This window comes from Eleutherodactylus coqui, chromosome 2 (genome assembly GCF_035609145.1).
Source record: "Eleutherodactylus coqui strain aEleCoq1 chromosome 2, aEleCoq1.hap1, whole genome shotgun sequence".
NCBI classification, from domain to species: Eukaryota; Metazoa; Chordata; class Amphibia; order Anura; family Eleutherodactylidae; genus Eleutherodactylus; species Eleutherodactylus coqui.
In genome coordinates, this window is record NC_089838.1 from 221425858 (window position 1) to 221443467 (window position 17610).

Genomic DNA, 17610 nt, shown 5'->3' on the forward strand with positions numbered 1-17610 from the left:
AACATTAGCATTAAGTAGCAACCTGGATGCCAGCACATACTCTTGGACCGAGATGAGGCACTCAATAAATTTTATGATGTCAAGAAAGTTTTTCCTAAAAATAGAACAATTCAAATTTGGGTTCTTTATGTTTCCATGTACAGCCACATGTTTAATCATTATCGGATGACTTGATGCCACTTGTTATGGTGCAACCTGAACAGCTGCTGGAAATGAAATATTCAAATAGATAATAGCTTTCTTAAATACAAGCATTGAGTATTTAGTCAATGGCCGGGCTTTAATCTAGAATACTATGCTACCCGAAAAAACTAGAAGTGATCACTCCTCCCATGTAGTCTTTAAATTCCCTGTCTTGCTACAATAAAAAAAGTGTGAATATCTTAAAGGGGTTGTCTAGTATTAACAAAAGTTAAAAATGGACAACTTGCATATGTTGTAAAATAGCAAAACAACTTATACTAATCTACCAAATCCTCCACTTCTACAGTTCTGACCCAGTGACTCGATAATCCCTCACTGGTCTCTGTTCATCACAGTAGTGGTGATGGGCCATATCGGCATGTGATTGCCATTCATTGGCCACAGTGATCAAAAGCTGTACATACGGACATCCTTACATGTCATCACTACCTGCAAAGGTACCTGGAGATATGTACAGGATAGGTACAGGAGCAGTGGGTCATCTAACTGGTAAGTGTGGACTTTCTTGTTACTTTATTGCATATGCAGTGTGCCATTTTTTTTTTTACTTGACAACCCCTTTCAATATAGACATTGAAGTGAAGATTATTCTTGTGTCTTAAAGCATAACTATCATTACTATTACCAAGATTAATTGACTCTGAGTTTATATAGACTACCCCAAGATATAACCCACCTGACCAAAACAGAGGCAGGTGAGAAAAAAGTGAAGTAGCTAAAATGTACGGCAACTTTTATTTGTAAAATAGAGTCAGGAGTAGATATGAGCGAGCATCCTCGCTAAGGACAATTACTCAAGCGAATATTCTCCTTAGCAAGTACCTGCCCGCTCGGAAGAAAAGATTCAGGTGCCGGCGTGGGTGAGCAATGAGTTGCGGGAGTGAGCAGGGGGGAGAGAGGGGGAGAGAGAGAGAGATCTCCCCTCCGTTCCCCCCTGCTCTCCCCCGCCGCTCCCCGCCCCCTGCCGCAGCCGAATCTTTTCTTCCGAGTGGGCAGGTACTTGCTAAGGACAATGCTCGCTCAAGTAATTGTCCTTGGCGAGTATGCTCGCTCATCTCTAGTCAGGAGACATATATATGGTATAAGCATAATGGCCACCGAGCCTAGTATATACTGAGTGTAGACAATTATAGATGATATCTGTAGTCATGTATTGTCTGTAAAGCCGTAGCACATTAAACTTACTAATCTTCTACCTGTGATACAAAGCTAGTCAAATGTAATGACTTTCCTGAATTGGTACTTGTTCTGCTCCATGCCATTAGTTTTGTGATGTAAACCAGAATGGCGGCATATTTTGTTCTGCGCATGCATGAACCGTGTTTGGCCGGTATGACACTGGATAAATGTCACATAATCAGAGGTTCAGCTTGAAAAAAATAATTATAATTAATTCTTAGTCAGTCTTGTTGCAATATGTTTTCAAATAATACTTCAATAATAATATTATCTGAAGGAAGCGCTGGTATTATTCTTCTACTTCTTCCAAAAACCGTTGGCCGTGGTCATATCATTGTTATTAAGGTCTTCGTTTTGGTGAAAAGTAAGCGAGAACAGTTGCTGTGAGATAAAACATTTTCTGCAGATAATGGTGTAATGTAATGTCCCTGATTAAACATGCAGGAATACTATGACAATGTTATCTTTTTGATTTATATAAGGCTAATTTGCTGGATTTTGTTTTGTTAGGATGGAAAGAATATGTATCAATGTAGAGGAGTTGTTTGTCAATGCATTAGGGCGAGTTGGCCATTTAATACACTCTTTGTTATATCATGACATCATTTCAGTGGTTTCCTGTCGGACTGGGAGTAACCTGCTGAGTTATCACAATGAACAATGAACTCATGCTAAGTTCGGCTCTATTTATTAAAGACCATTGAGAGAGAAGCCCGCCAGGTGATGCCCTGAAAGTTTACTTTAAGACAGATTACTTGCTATTGTTGGAAAGTTTGAATCGTGCTATCTTTTCTAATGAGAAAGTAAACTTTGGCTTTATTCAGATAACTGTAGTATTGGTCCATGAGTTGATCGTGTATTTTATTAAGACAAATCTAATTGCATCTAAATAATGAGCAAATGAAACAATTATTGGTTAAGCAAGCCACTGTATCATAAGTGACCATAGAGGCAGAGTAAAGGCCCATTTACATGTAACGATTATCGCTCAAAATTTTAAATGATCAAAAATGAGAGATAAGCGTTACATGTAAACGCGGGCATCGTGCACTTTTCGTTTGAACGATGATTTTTAGGTGAACTTAAAATCCATAGTTCGGACACTTAAAATCCATCATTCAGACACTGAGAGATAAAGTGTCTCTCAATAGACGGCAAGCTGTTATCTCCACGGGAGTCGGCAGATAACATTGTAACCTGCCGGGAGCTGCGAGGAAAGCAATGCAGTTGCTTGCACAGCTAGGCGTGTGATTAATCTTACAATGGGCTCTGCAAACAGCCCCCGGAGGCCCTTTTACATGCAAATAAAGATGACAAAGTGTTAATGGCCATTAACACCTTATGCAAAAAGATCGCTGAATATTTTAGTTGTTTGAAAGATTATCTTTGCGTGTAAATGGGCCTTTAGACCATTTTCTGCTGACTCTGTGACTTTTTTTTTTATACACGAAAGAACGTGACTGATGCTGACTAAAGACAGATTTCTGTGGAAAAGTCAACTTGGATTTGTTTGATGCTTGTTGGAAAGTCCTTCATGACATTTGACAATAGATAGATGTTTACTATGGGGCATGCTAAAATTGATTATGTCATGACTGTGGGAGGCTTGTTTTGTGTCTTCCCATGGAAGTAAGTACTGCTCAAACTAAGTGACTTTTTTTCCCAAAGAAATATTCACTGCTTATCCATATATCCCCAGTCCAGATCCATAAGCAAGACTGAAATGCACCTTCTAATTGTCAGTAATTTACCGTTTCAAAGCGGTTCTGTCATTGACCCTTATAACCCTTGCTAGAACAAAGTAGCTGGGAAAGTGAGTAGCCGCATAAATGGCCATTTATAGTCCATGTAGCTGCTCAGAGAAGGCCAGGGGAGGCAACAGAAGGTTTTGTTCAAAGTGACAACTGAGGTTTTCTCATCTCCCAAATTCTACAAACTTAGTTTACATATAATTAGTTTTTTGGGTTAGAATTATGAAGGCTGTGAGCACCATTTCTTTATCTCTTCTCTGTCAGGCTTCTGTGGCCTTTTGAAGGTCAGAATGGCATAGCATCCTGTTTTATTCTAACCAGTAGAAAAATAAGTGAAAAAATCCAGACACATAAGGGAAAAAAAAAAAACTGATACTAATAGATCGTGACACATCTGCAAAATGCATCATCATTGATCATAATAGATGTTCTATCTCTTGTGGATTCTCTGGATCCTCTGAAGAGCACTTTGAACAGAGCCCTAAGGTATTTTTTTTCTACTCCCATTGCTGAATGTGTGCAATTGAAATGGCCAATATTTTCCTGCAGTTAATATAATCTACTCTGTTCAGTGACTACAGAAGGGAGCAAGGATAGTATGAAACCCGTACAGGGTATGGCTACCAGAAGATACAAATTTGGACTTAAACTGATCAGCTACAGTAACTCTCAGAGCTGGGTCAGTTTTAGACAAAATGTGGCCCTGAGCAAAATTAAAAATGGGGCCCCAAACACTGAAATGTGTATAGAGACCTTCAGTGCATATCTCTAGCACCTCCAGGGATATTGCTAGCATCCTAACAGATGGGGGGCAGAAGACACAATTTATGTCTCCCTCCACATACCAAAATGATTTATATACATATTTAGTTACAAAACTACAACTCTCTATGAGAACCCAAGTATCAGCATATAGTGAATAAGTATTACCACCCTACTGATACTGAACAAAATTCAGTATACAAACACCATTATTACTAAGAATACCATTATAAAAGTCCCAGATAATGCTGCCACGTCATGACGACTACTACTACTACATGGTGACTCTCTCTCTCTCACCCCCCCCCCTGCTCGCTTTCGCTCTCTCTCTCCCCCTCCCTCCCCTGCTCGCTTTCGCTCTCTCTCACCCCCTCCCTCCCCTGCTCGCTTTCGCTCTCTCTCACCCCCTCCCTCCCCTGCTCGCTTTCGCTCTCTCTCACCCCCTCCCTCCCCTGCTCGCTTTCGCTCGCTCTCTCTCCCCCTCCCTCCCCTGCTCGATCTCGCGCTCTCTCTCCCCCTCCCTCCCCTGCTCGATCTCGCGCTCTCTCCCCCTCCCTCCCTTGCTCGATCTCGCGCTCTCGCGCTCTCTCTCCCCCTCCCTCCCTTGCTCGATCTCGCGCTCTCGCTCTCTCTCTCCCCCTCCCTCCCCTGCTCGCTCTCTCTCTCCCCCTCCCTCCCCTGCTCGCTCTCTCTCTCCCTCCCCCCTCCCCTGCTCGCTTTCGCGCTCTCTCTCTCCCTCCCCTGCTCGCTCTCGCACTCTCTCTCTCTCCCTCCCCTGCTCGCTCTCACGCTCTCTCTCTCTCTCTCCCTCCCCTGCTCGCTCTCGCGCTCTCTCTCCCTCCCCTGCTCGCTCTCGCGCTCTCTCTCTCTCCCTCCCCTGCTCGCTCTCGCGCTCTCTCTCTCTCCCTCCCCTGCTCGCTCTCGCGCTCTCTCTCTCTCCCTCCCCTGCTCGCTCTCGCGTTCTCTCTCTTTCCCTCCCCTGCTCGCTCTCGCGCTCTCTCCCTCCCCTGCTCGCTCTCGCGCTCTCTCTCTCTCCCTCCCCTGCTCGCTCTCGCGCTCTCTCTCCCTCCCCTGCTCGCTCTCGCGCTCTCTCTCTCTCCCTCCCCTGCTCGCTCTCGCGCTCTCTCTCTCTCCCTCCCCTGCTCGCTCTCGCGCTCTCTCTCTCCCTCCCCTGCTCGCTCTCGCGCTCTCTCTCTCTCCCTCCCCTGCTCGCTCTCGCGCTCTCTCTCTCCCTCCCCTGCTCGCTCTCGCGCTCTCTCTCTCTCCCTCCCCTGCTCGCTCTCGCGCTCTCTCTCTCTCTCCCTCCCCTGCTCGCTCTCGCGCTCTCTCTCTCTCTCCCTCCCCTGCTCGCTCTCGCGCTCTCTCTCTCTCCCTCCCCTGCTCGCTCTCGCGCTCTCTCTCTCTCTCCCTCCCCTGCTCGCTCTCGCGCTCTCTCTCTCTCTCCCTCCCCTGCTCGCTCTCGCGCTCTCTCTCTCTCTCCCTCCCCTGCTCGCTCTCGCGCTCTCTCTCTCTCTCCCTCCCCTGCTCGCTCTCGCGCTCTCTCTCTCTCTCCCTCCCCTGCTCGCTCTCGCGCTCTCTCTCTCTCTCCCTCCCCTGCTCGCTCTCGCGCTCTCTCTCTCTCTCCCTCCCCTGCTCGCTCTCGCGCTCTCTCTCTCTCTCCCTCCCCTGCTCGCTCTCGCGCTCTCTCTCTCTCTCCCTCCCCTGCTCGCTCTCGCGCTCTCTCTCTCTCTCCCTCCCCTGCTCGCTCTCGCGCTCTCTCTCTCTCTCCCTCCCCTGCTCGCTCTCGCGCTCTCTCTCTCTCTCCCTCCCCTGCTCGCTCTCGCGCTCTCTCTCTCTCTCTCTCCCTCCCCTGCTCGCTCTCGCGCTCTCTCTCTCTCTCTCTCCCTCCCCTGCTCGCTCTCGCGCTCTCTCTCTCTCTCTCCCTCCCCTGCTCGCTCTCGCGCTCTCTCTCTCTCTCTCCCTCCCCTGCTCGCTCTCGCGCTCTCTCTCTCTCTCTCCCTCCCCTGCTCGCTCTCGCGCTCTCTCTCTCTCCCTCCCCTGCTCGCTCTCGCGCTCTCTCTCTCTCTCTCCCTCCCCTGCTCGCTCTCGCGCTCGCTCTCTCTCTCTCCCTCCCCTGCTCGCTCTCGCGCTCGCTCTCTCTCTCTCTCTCCCTCCCCTGCTCGCTCTCGCGCTCGCTCTCTCTCTCTCTCTCCCTCCCCTGCTCGCTCTCGCGCTCTCTCTCTCTCTCCCTCCCCTGCTCGCTCTCGCGCTCTCTCTCTCTCCCTCCCCTGCTCGCTCTCGCGCTCTCTCTCTCTCCCTCCCCTGCTCGCTCTCGCGCTCTCTCTCTCTCTCTCCCTCCCCTGCTCGCTCTCGCGCTCTCTCTTTCTCTCTCCCTCCCCTGCTCGCTCTCGCGCTCTCTCTCTCTCTCTCCCTCCCCTGCTCGCTCTCGCGCTCTCTCTCCCTCCCCTGCTTGCTCTCGCGCTCTCGCTCTCTCTCCCTCCCCTGCTTGCTCTCGCGCTCTCGCTCTCTCTCCCTCCCCTGCTTGCTCTCGCGCTCTCTCTCTCTCTCCCTCCCCTGCTTGCTCTCGCGCTCTCTCTCTCTCCCTCCCCTGCTCGCTCTCGCGCGCTTTCTCTCTCTCCCTCCCCTGCTCGCTCTCGCGCGCTTTCTCTCTCTCCCTCCCCTGCTCGCTCTCGCGCGCTTTCTCTCTCTCCCTCCCCTGCTCGCTCTCTCCCTCCCCTGCTCGCTCTCGCGCTCTCTCTCTTCCTCTCTCCCTCCCCTGCTCACTCCCGCAACTCACCGCTCTCTCCTGCTGGCACCCGAATCTTTTGAGACGAGCGGGCAGGTACTCGCATAAGGCACTACTCGCTCGAGTAGTTTGCCTTAGCGAGTACGCTCGCTCATCACTAGTTACTGCCATATTTGCCCCTGTTGCTGTAACTGCTGTAAGTTACAGTGCCCCTAAATACTGTACTTTCTGATATGGTGCAGTGACTATAATTACTCCCCCCAAAAATAGTACAACACAAAATACACAAAATCTACGGTACTTTTACAGTAATACATGTTTGTCTTAAATCTATTAATAAGGGATGCCAGATTCTGAATGGTCTGCTGGATGGCGTACATGGACGGCTGTAACATAGATACTATACAGTAATTATCTCACACTGGGAGCAGCTGTATAGAATCTACAAGGCCCTGATCACAGGTGGTTTAACTAGAAGTCAGTTTTAACTTATATGAAAGCTTATTCACATTTCTGTTAGTCTAACCACACAGCAAAAGTTAAGCATAAGAACAAATCCATCAGCTGTCATGCAGTTGTGAGAATTATCATTCTTTTAGACAAGTCACTGGTGTGAAGTCAAAATTTGCTCACAGAAATAATTTAAGAGGTTGGACAGGATTTGAAGAATATAGCTGCTTTATTTTAAAAAAAATGCATCTGCATGAGTTGTCTGGTATTGTAGCAAAACTCCACTGAAGTGAAATGGGACTAAGCCGCAATACCAGACACAACCTGTCAGGAGGTGTGGCACTATTTTTCAAATGAAAGTAACCATTCTTTTCTAATCCAATACAAGTGTATAAGGGCTCCTTTTTGTAAACTGTTCAGCGATTGTTGTATATTATAAGAAGTTTTCAGTCCCTTGAAATAGTGGGGAAGTTATACTACTGTACATACAGTAAATTAAATGTACCGAAATTCTGTCTGATTTGCACCAAAAAGACGTGAACATGCCTTGCGTCAGATTTATTATGTGCTTTATACACTTTCTGAACCTCGCCAGACAGTTTTGAAAAGTATATAGAAAGGGGGCTCTTCTTAGAAAGGAAGAGGGGGCTCAAAATTAAATAAAATTGCACCCAAATTTTTCTGCAAGATATTATTCTAAGTTAGACAAGAGGGGACGTAAAGAAAAGAAAAGTCTGATATGTCTAACAATGTGTGCCAAATCTGTCGCGTAGAGTTGGCCACTGTGTGCAGTTTCTGCTTGCCTGGTGTAGGTTTCAGCTGTCTAAATTTAAGAGATTGTAAGAATGGTAAAGAATTGAAATCTAGTATATTATAAAGTTGATAATTTACTGCATATAATGACATAAAAACTGGAAAACCTGTTTAATATTTTCCTTTCAGATTATGTAAAAAGTAGTAGTAGAAATGTAGGCACTGAAACTAGACCCAGGGATAGGGAATTATCAGAAGTATGGGACTTTGGGCGGAATCACACATGCAGGTTTGAGTCAAATACAGGAGTGGATCCAGATAGAAGGAAAGAATGATGCGCATGTCTTTTGGATAAGCTGCATCAATGGCTGCAAAAATTTAATGTGTGACTGCAGCCTTATGGCCCCTGTAGACAGAATGAGAATCTCCTGATTCTCTTTTGCCCGAGCAAACGACCTGGTGATGTCATCACTAGCTTGTACGCGGTTGGGCAGCCTGTTTAAATTACATGATTCTCATTGAGAATCGTGCAGTTCTCATTCATTCATCATTAATAGAGATGAGCGAACGTACTCGTCCGAGCTTGATACTCATTCGAGTATTAGCGTGTTCGAGATGCTCGTTACTCGTGACGAGTACCACGCGATGTTCGGGTTACTTTCAGTTTCCTCTCTGAGACGTTAGCGCGCTTTTCTGGCCAATTGAAAGACAGGGAAGGCATTACAACTTCCCCCTGCGTCGTTCAAGCCCTATACCACCCCCCTGCTGTGAGTGGCTGGGGAGATCAGGTGTCACCCGAGTATAAAAATCGGCCCCTCCCGCGGCTCCCCTCAGATGCGTTGTGAGATAGCTGAGGGACAGTGCTATAGTGTTGGAGCTGCTGTAGGGAGAGCGTTGGGGTTCTTGAAGCCTACACTAACTCCTAACGGTCCTTCTTAGGGCCACATCTAACCGTGTGCAGTAGTGTGGAGGCTGCTTTTAGCAGTGTTGCACATTTTTTTTTTTTTTGCTATATCGGCCGTGCAGAGCATTGCGCCCTGCAGTAATACTAGAGGGACAGAATTGTGTAGGCAGGGCCAGAAGACATCTTATAGATTTGAATATACGCAGTGGTCCTTTTGCAAAAAGATCTTTGAAAAACAAATATTTGGCCTGCCTGTCACTCTGCTCAGTGTTCTGGGTCTGTGTCTGCTGCGGGTTGTAGTTCTCCAAATAAATACGCAGCCAGCTAAGTGTTACAGCAGGCTTGCGCAAAATTATTTCCTGCCTCTGAAATCACCGCTCTGTTGCACTTAATAACAGACAGTGCAACACTGCAGTTCCGTCACACACATCAGGGACAGATATGCGTAGGCAGGGCCAGAAGACATATATAGATTGAATATACGCAGTGGTCCTTTTGCAAAAAAAGATTTGAAAAAAATCTATTTGGCCTGCCTGTCACTCTGCTCAGTGTTGTGGGTCCGTGTGTGCTGGGGGTAAAATTTCTCCAAATAAATATGCAGCCAGCTAAGTGTTACAGCAGGCTTGCGCCAAATTATTTCCTGGCGTTCCGTAAGCGAACTCAGCCTCAAACCACAGGCCAATAAGCGGCACATTTAATTACAGTGTTGTGTTTCTGCATTCCTGGTAATACAGCATGCTGAGGGGTAGGGGTAGGCCTAGAGGACGTGGGCGCGGCCGAGGACGCGGAGGCCCTAGTCCGGGTGTGGGCACAGGCCGAGCTCCTGATCCTGGTGTATCGCAGCCGACTGCTGCGGGATTAGGAGAGAGGCACGTTTCTGGCGTCCCCACATTCATAGCACATTTAATGGGTCCACGCGGTAGACCCTTATTAGAAAATGAGCAGTGTGAGCAGGTCCTGTCGTGGATGGCAGAAAGTGCTTCCAGCAACCTATCGTCCAGCCAGAGTTCTGCGCCGTCCACTGCTGCAACTCAGAATCCTCTGGCTGCTGCTCCTCCTTCCTCCCAGCCTCCTCACTCCATGAAAATGAGACATTCTGAGGAGCGGGCAGACTCCCAGGAACTGTTCTCGGGCCCCTGCTCATTTTGGGCAGCAGTGGTTCCTCTCCCACCAGAGGAGTTTATCGTGACTGATGCCCAACCATTGCAAAGTTCCCGGGGTCCGGGGGATGAGGCTGGGGACTTCCGGCAACTGTCTCAAGACCTTTCAGTGGGTGAGGAGGCCGATGACGATGAGACACAGTTGTCTATCAGTGAGGTAGTAATAAGGGCATTAAGTCCAAAGGAAGGAGCGCACCGAGGATTCTGAGGAAGAGCAGCAGGACAATGAGGTGACTGACCCCACCTGGTTTGCTACGCCTACTGAGGACAGGTCTTCAGAGGGGGAGGCAAGGGCAGCAGCAGGGCAGGTTGCAAGAGGCAGTGCGGTGGCCAGGGGTAGAGGCAGGGCCAGACCGAATAATCCACCAACTGTTTCCCAAAGCGCCCCCTCGCGCCATGCCACCCTGCAGAGGCCGAGGTGCTCAAAGGTCTGGCAGTTTTTCACTGAGAGTGCAGACGACCGACGAACAGTGGTGTGCAACCTTTGTCGCGCCAAGATCAGCCGGGGAGCCACCACCACCAGCCTCACCACCACCAGCATGCGCAGACATATGATGGCCAAGCACCCCACAAGGTGGGACGAAGGCCGTTCACCGCCTCCGGTTTGCACCGCTGCCTCTCCCCCTGTGCCCCAACCTGCCACTGAGATCCAACCCCGCTCTGAGGACACAGGCACTACCGTCTCCTGGCCTGCACCCACACCCTCACCTCCGCTGTCCTCGGCCCCATCCACCAATGTTTCTCAGCGCACCGTCCAGCCGTCGCTAGCGCAAGTGTTTGAGCGCAAGCGCAAGTACGCCGCCACGCACCCGCACGCTCAAGCGTTAAACGTGCACATAGCAAAATTTATCAGCCTGGAGATGCTGCCGTATAGGGTTGTGGAAACGGAGTCCTTCAAAAGTATGATGGCGGCGGCGGCCCCGCGCTACTCAGTTCCCAGTCGCCACTACTTTTCCCGATGTGCCGCCCCAGCCCTGCACGACCACGTCTCCCGCAACATTGTACGCGCCCTCACCAACGCGGTTACTCCCAAGGTCCATTTAACAACGGACACGTGGACAAGCACAGGTGGGCAGGGCCACTATATCTCCCTGACGGCACATTGGGTGAATTTAGTGGAGGCTGGGACAGAGTCAGAGCCTGGGACCGCTCACGTCCTACCCACCCCCAGAATTGCGGGCCACAGCTCGGTGGTGGTATCTGCGGCGGTGTATGCTTCCTCCACTAAACCACCCTCCTCCTCCTCCAACGCAACCTCTGTCTCGCAATCAAGATGTGTCAGCAGCAGCAGCACGTCGCCAGCAGTCGGTGTCGCGCGTCGTGGCAGCACAGCGGTGGGCAAGCGTCAGCAAGCCGTGCTGAAACTACTCAGCTTAGGAGATAAGAGGCACACGGCCCACGAACTGCTGCAGGGTCTGACAGAGCAGACCGACCGCTGGCTTGCGCCGCTGAGCCTCCAACCGGGCATGGTCGTGTGTGACAACGGCCGTAACCTGGTGGCGGCTCTGCAGCTCGGCAGCCTCACGCACGTGCCATGCCTGGCCCACGTCTTTAATTTGGTGGTTCAGCTCTTTCTGAAAAGCTACCCTCGCTTGTCAGACCTGCTCGGAAAGGTGCGCCGGCTCTGCGCACATTTCCGCAAGTCCCACACGGACGCTGCCACCCTGCTCACCCTGCAACATCGGTTTAATCTGCCAGTGCACCGACTGCTGTGCGACGTGCCCACACGGTGGAACTCTACGCTCCACATGTTGGCCAGGCTCTATGAGCAGCGTAGAGCTATAGTGGAATACCAAATCCAACATGGTCGGCGCAGTGGGAGTCAGCCTCCTCAATTATTTTCAGAAGAGTGGGCCTGGTTGGCAGACATCTGCCAGGTCCTTCGAAACTTTGAGGAGTCTACCCAGATGGTGAGCAGGGATGCTGCAATCATTAGCGTCACCATTCCTCTGCTATGCCTCTTGAGAAGTTCCCTGCAAAGCATAAAGGCAGACGCTTTGCACTCGGAAACAGAGCCGGGGGAAGACAGTATGTCGCTGGATAGTCAGAGCACCCTCCTGTCTATATCTCAGCGCGGTGAGGAGGAGGAGGAAGATGAGGAGGAGGGGGAAGACACAGCTTGGCCCACTGGTGAGGGTAGACATGCTGCTGGCCTGTCATCCTTTCAGTGTGTATGGCCTGAGGAGAGGAGGAGGAGGAGGAGGAGGAGGATCCTGAAAGTGATCTTCCTAGTGAGGACAGCCATGTGTTGCGTACAGGTACCCTGGCACACATGGCTGACTTCATGTTAGGATGCCTTTCTTGTGACCCTCGCGTTACACACATTCTGGCCACTACGGATTACTGGGTGTACACACTGCTCGACCCACGGTATAAGGAGAACCTTTCCACTCTCATACCCGAAGAGGAAAGGGGTTCGAGAGTGTTGCTATACCACAGGACCCTGGCGGACAAACTGATGGTAAAATTCCCATACGACAGCGCTAGTGGCCGAAGGCGCAGTTCCGAGGGCCAGGTAGCAGGGGAGGCGCGGAGATCAGGCAGCATGTACAGCACAGGCAGGCCAACACTCTTTAAGGCCCTTGACAGCTTTATGGCTCCCCAGCAAGACTGTGTCACCGCTCCCCAGTCACGGCTGAGTCGGCGGGAGCACTGTAAAAGGATGGTGAGGGAGTACGTAGCCGATCGCACGACCGTCCTCCGTGACGCCTCTGCCCCCTACAACTACTGGGTGTCGAAGCTGGACATGTGGCCTGAACTCGCGCTGTATGCCCTGGAGGTGCTTGCTTGTCCTGCGGCTAGCGTCTTGTCAGAGAGGGTGTTTAGTGCGGCTGGGGGAATCATCACAGATAAGCGTACCCGCCTGTCAACCGACAGTGCCGACAGGCTAACACTCATCAAGATGAACAAAGCCTGGATTTCCCCAGACTTCTCTTCTCCCACCAGCGGACAGCAGCGATACCTAAGCAATAGGTAGGCTGCACCCGCGGATGGAAGCATCGTTCTGTATCCCCATCAAAAACGGGGACCTTTTCGCTTCATCAATCTGTTTATAATATTCCTCCTCCTCCTCCTGAAACCTCACATAATCACGCCGAACGGGCAATTTTTCTTAGGTCCACAAGGCTCAGTCATATAATTTTTCTAAACAATTTTTATACGTTTCAATGCTCATTAAAGCGTTGAAACTTTCACCTCCACCAATTTTTATTTTAACTGGGCTGCCTCCAGGCCTAGTTACCAATTAAGCCACATTAACCAAAGCGATTAATGGGTTTCACCTGCCCTCTTGGTTGGCCATGGCCAATTTTTCTGAGGTACATTAGTACTGTTGATACAGCAATTTTTGTGGGCCCTCGCCTACAGTGTGATCAAATGAATTTTTAGCCCACCTGCATTACAGCTGACGTTACATCCGCTGTGTTGGGCAATGCAATGGGATATTTTTATGTACCGCCGGTGGCTTCCTGGCACCCACCCATGCTGTGGGTCCACAGGGAGTTGTAACTACATGTGTCCACTTCTGAAGAACCCCAGTCTGACTGGGGCATGCAGTGTGGGCCGAAGCCCACCTGCATTAAACATGACATTACTACCTCAGCTGTGTTGGGCAATGCAATGGGATATATTTATGTACCGCCGGTGGCTTCCTGGCACCCACCCATGCTGTGGGTCCACAGGGAATTATAAATGCATCTGTTTCCACTTCTAAAGAACCCCAGTCTGACTGGGGCATGCAGTGTGGGCCGAAGCCCACCTGCATTAAACATGGCATTACTACCTCAGCTGTGACGGGCACTGCAATGGGATATTTTTATGTACCTCCGGTGGGTTCCAGGGAGCCACCCATGCTGTCGGTCCACAGGGACTTCACAATAGGGAGTTGTACCTGCCTGTGTCTATGAATTAAAAAGCCCGGTCTGACTGGGGCATGCAGACACCTTGACAGAATGAATAGTGTGTGGCACATAGGTTCCCCATTGCTATGCCCACGTGTGCAGCTCCAGATGGAGGTGGCACAGGATTATATTTCTCATTGCTTCTGTACAGCATTGTGGGCTATCGCCCCGCCCCTTTTAAAGAGGGTCGCTGCCTAGCCGTGCCAACCCTCTGCAGTGTGTGCCTGCTTTTCCTGTGGCAGACGCACTTATAAATAGACATGAGTGTGGCGTGCCATGAGGGCAGCTGAAGGCTGGGCAGGGACAGTTTGGTGTGCGCTGTGGAGACTGGGTCGTCCAGGGGGGGTTGGGCAGCATGTAACCCAGGAGAAGTGGCAGCGTAGTGTCATGCAGGCAGTGATTGTGCTTTGTTGGAGGTAGTGTGGTGCTTAGCTAAGGTATCCATTGCTAATGAGGGCTTTTCAGAAGTAAAAGTTGTTGGAGGGGGGGGGGGGGCACTCTTGCCGCTATTGTGGCTTAATAGTGGGACCTGTGAACTTGAGATGCAGCCCAACATGTAGCCCCTCGCCTGCCCTATCCGTTGCTGTGTCGTTCCCATCACTTTCTTGAATTGCCCAGATTTTCACACATGGAAACCTTAGCGAGCATCGGCGATATACAAAAATGCTCGGGTCGCCCATTGACTTCAATGGGGTTCGTTATTCGAAACGAACCCTCGAGCATCGCGAAAAGTTCGTCTCGAGTAGCGAGCACCCGAGCATTTTGGTGCTCGCTCATGTCTAATCATTAACTGTTTCACATTCCTATGTGAAATACTGAAGATCAGTGTTTAAACAGCTTGTCAAGTGAACAAACCGGTACTGATTTTTATACCAGCTGAAACTGAATGACGAACGAGAATTTTATGATTTCTGTTCGTTCAGTTGTTGGCTCGCATTTAAACTAAACGATTATAGTTCACTTTTGTTGATTTGAACGATTTTGAGAATGATAATCATTCTGTCTAAATGCACCATTAGAACTGCACCATTCAATCTTACTGGTATGGTTATGATGATTAAAACAATTGAGCACCAATAAGCTGTATTCATTGTATAGTAAGGGGACACTTCATCAGAGGTCCTACATGTACCTACAGTAGTTAAAGTTATGGGTGTTAGCCAAACTGTTGAAATTGATTGTGTAGCCTCAGGATAGGCCATGAATATCTGATTAGTGGGGATCCGCTGCTCGGAGGGTTGCCACCCGGCCAGTAAACCACTGGCCTGGCCGGTATTTTTTCTGTCAGGCCGGTGCCAGTATTTTTTTTTTACTGGCCCTATAACAGGCTGGTATTTTCAGAGTCTGCACTGCCCCCTAGTGCTGGTTAACTCTCCTCTGGCAGGGGAAACGCAGATCATGGATCACATGACCACGGGGGCTAAGTAAATGTAGGACTTTGCAGGTGTGTGTGTGTATGTAATATATATAATATATATAATTAATTGTAGTGGAGCTGTGTGTATGTGTAGTGTAGCTGTTTTGGAGCTGTGGGGTGATGGATGGATGGATTGAGTGAGTGAGGGGAGCTGTGTGTGTGATGTGTGTAGGTGTCAGGATTGATGAAGTGGAGCTGTGTGTGGGGGGCAGGATTGATGTAGTGGAGCTGTGTGTGGGGGGCAGGATTGATGTAGTGAAGCTGTGTGTGGGGGTCAGGATTGATGTAGCGGAGCTGTGTGTGTGATGTGTGTGTGGGGGGGGGCAGGATTGATGCAGCGGACCTGTGTGTGAGATGTGTGTGGGGGTCAGGATTGATGTAGCGGAGCTGTGTGTGGGGGTCAGGAATTATGTAGCAGAACTGTGTGTGTGATGTGTGTGGGGTCAGGATTGATGTAGCGGAGCTGTGTGTGTGATGTGTATGATTTATAACAAAGTTCCTAAAGAATGTGAAATGTTCATGCATTGCACCACTGATTCCTGCAAAATGATTATAACATTGCAAGAGCTGCCCAGTTAAGTTATTTTGTTCATTTCAGGGATCCATGCTCCATATCTTATCTGTTCCTGCATGTGGGGATCCCCCACAAAAGCAGATACAACTTCTATTGTCTTCTTTTAGCTAGTGCGACACGACTACATGGCTCTGGCCGCTTGGCTGATTCTTCCAGTATAGAAATGTACTTTGTTGCACTGGAGCTCTTGTCTCTTGTTCTGTTACGCTCTCCAAATTACTCCAGCAATTACTGGAACTCGACACTATTCTAGCCGCAGGTCCCACTTGTGGAAGGGACTCTTCGTCTGTGGCACACTCATCCTCAGCTCTTTTGGATGCTACAACCTCTCATGCCGTCTCATCCTTTCTTTTGAATAAACGTATTAGCTGCACCCCTTGTACTTCTCGCTACAGGGTTTCTTGAGCTCCATGCTAACCGCCAGTCTTACAAAACACAACATATAGAACATAACTAACAAACTTAATAACTGCAGTTAAATTACACCACTTAGAGGAGGAAATGTTTGTACTGAATGACTACAAGCAGAGATCTTGAGATCAGAGACTAATTAATAACTGATTAATTGAGTGTATGTTTTTAAATATATAACTTTTTCATTCTGGAAAGAATGACATTTATTTGCTGAATCTCTCTTTAAAGCCATATATATTTTTTTTTAATAAAGATCACTTGATAATTACAAATCTTAAAACATACGTTAATTAGAAGTACCACTAGGTAGCTCAACTCAAATCCAGCAAGGGAGTTCTAAACATTGGTGTATTTTACATGTTCGTCATTGGGCTGAGATGCAGGGATATGGGTGTACAAACTGCTGACAGGTGCCAATAATATTCTTTCTGTAGCTGCCTAAATATAAAGCACATAAAATATATGTTCTACCATATGAATGTACTGTGTTTTACCGTTAAGAGCATCTATTCATCCTCAGAGGGGTGTGGGCCCTGAATAATTTTCTGCTGCTAGATATAAGACACTTTTTACGACCAGGCTGCACCCTTACAAAGTGTAACTTTAAGCAATGTTACGGAAGTTTCACACCACTTAAAATCTGATATTTCCATTACCTGTTTGCTTTCAGGAAACTGCATATTCTTTGCCAAAAAATGCTTTGCCTTTCAAACTCACTATTGTACTTCAGGGTGTGGTGGGTACGTATGAAATGCTGGTTGCTGTACCATGCCGGGAAAAAATCTTGGCTCTCCGTTATTAAACTAGAGCAGATTTTATCATTCATAGTTATACTGCACCTAGCGGTCATATAGAAACAAAAATATTAGCTGTTATTTCCGATTTAATTAAGCTTTTCAGACCTTTCATTCCAAAGTCATCTGTAAAGTCATCAAGTTTATGCATGAACTATACAATTGTATATGATCTACTAGCATTTGCAATACATTAGAGGTTGTGTATGATTTACGGTAATAATGCAATAAGAATGCTTATGTGCCCCTCACCAAGTCACCACAAACACATGTAACGTCTGATGATGTAAAAAAAAATGTCATAGTGTTTTAAGTAAGTTTACGATTTTGTGTTGGGCCACATTCATAGCCATTCTGGGCTGCTGGTTGGACACACCTGCTCTGGCAGGCCCCCATAGTCATGTAGAAAACAGAATAAGAAATTCTACAATCTAAAAATTAATACCGATTCTACATGTTATAATCATTAATAACATCAAAAGAGTTGTTGATCCAGGGATGATTCTGATTGCCAGATTGGAGTCAGGAAGGATTTTTTTCCCTTAACCCCTTGAGTGGCGGGTTTCCTACCCCCCTGTCGTGCCCATCAGGGCAGGTTTTTTAAATGGGCTATTCATTTAATTT

At 48.5% G+C, this 17610-nt stretch overlaps 1 protein-coding gene across 2 annotated transcripts in view; it reads left to right on the forward strand.

Annotated features, from left to right (window-relative positions):
- THSD4 (thrombospondin type 1 domain containing 4) overlaps positions 1-17610 on the forward strand; it is a 696080-nt gene that overhangs the window by 126810 nt on the left and 551660 nt on the right. The window lies entirely within an intron of this gene.